Source organism: Pteronotus mesoamericanus, unplaced genomic scaffold (assembly GCF_021234165.1).
Source record: "Pteronotus mesoamericanus isolate MK-2021 breed Mesoamerican mustached bat unplaced genomic scaffold, CSHL_Meso_final scaffold_54, whole genome shotgun sequence".
In the NCBI taxonomy this organism is placed as follows: Eukaryota; Metazoa; Chordata; class Mammalia; order Chiroptera; family Mormoopidae; genus Pteronotus; species Pteronotus mesoamericanus.
This window is the reverse complement of record NW_026555321.1, coordinates 1,182,399-1,183,729: the sequence shown is the minus strand read 5'-3', so window position 1 is coordinate 1,183,729 and position 1,331 is coordinate 1,182,399.

Genomic DNA, 1,331 nt, shown 5'->3' with positions numbered 1-1,331 from the left:
TACTTTAACTGACATTAGTAAGAGAATGGGGCTGACTTCCAGGAAGTCCCTACTTCTCTGTGGTGCAAGAGGACGCTGTGTTTTTTCCCTTCCCACGCAGAGACAGGGCAGTGTTTTCAGGAATGGACGATGGAAAGTCATGTTCTCAGAGACCTGGTGCGAGTTTTTGTTGGAAACATCTAACGGTCATCACATTTCACTTTCATTCATTAAGGAGCCAGTTGTGGTCCAGGAAAAGATACTAAAAAAGAAAACCTCTCTCTGAGGAGTTCTCCCTGTGCCCTGGCCAACTCTCTCATCATCTGCTCCTGGTGGCAATGGGACCCCAGGACGTTTCCGCAGAGCAGAACGACACCTGAAATGGGGGCGATCAAGGACAAAGTAAGGGCAGGACACCCTTTCTGAGATGAATGGAATGTGCAAACATGGCAATTGTTCTGCCATTCTGGAGGCTGAATTAGAGAAAACCTGGATTATCCTATATTGGAAGTGGTAGGGATTTAGGAAATGCATTCCGAAAGAGATAAGGCTGATTTATAATTAAATTCTTCCCTCTAAGATGCTTAGTTTGAAAATACTTAAGAGAGAGTTGTTCTGTTAAGTAGGTTAAATAGTTTCCCTGGAATCTCATTTACACTCACAGTGTTCAGCAAACTGCTTCTTCACTGGAAGACATTTGCTGGGTTTTGTGGGGACAAGAAAAGCCACGGTCCCACCCTCTAGGTAAACTTCTTGGGCCACATTTAAATTATCCCCAGTTGGCTCAAAATTAGTATTGCCTGGTCACTCTGCTTTGAAAGATAATGGGACAACAGGGGCCTCTTCCTGTCGCTCGGAATAAAACCAAGTCAGCTTGAGCTCGCACTAATTAGGAAGGGAAGGAAAATGAGCAGACCCTGTGTGTGTGTGTGTGTGTGTGTGTGTGTGTGTGTGTGTGTATGTGTGCGCGCGCGCGCACGCGGTATATTTGAGAGGGTGAGTATGTGTGTGAGTGCATGTGTATGGGAATGTCTGAGTGTGTGAGAAAATATGGGAGTGAGTGTATGTGAATGTGTGTATGACTGAGCGTGTACATGTGTGTAAGTGAATGGTTTGTGTCCCCCAAATGCTCATGGTTCACTACCTCACGTAGTGTCTGGCACGCAGTTGGCCAGTGAACATCTGCCGAGTGGAGTGACTGAACACTGAGCATTCACTCTGTCCTCAGGGGCAAATGCTCTTCCCTGAAAGGTGTTTTCTGTGACTGAGGGTCTGCAGGGAATGGCATAGATGGGACTGGATTTAGGGGGCAGCTGAGGTCATAACAGTTCAGATACAAGGGACTAAGAAAA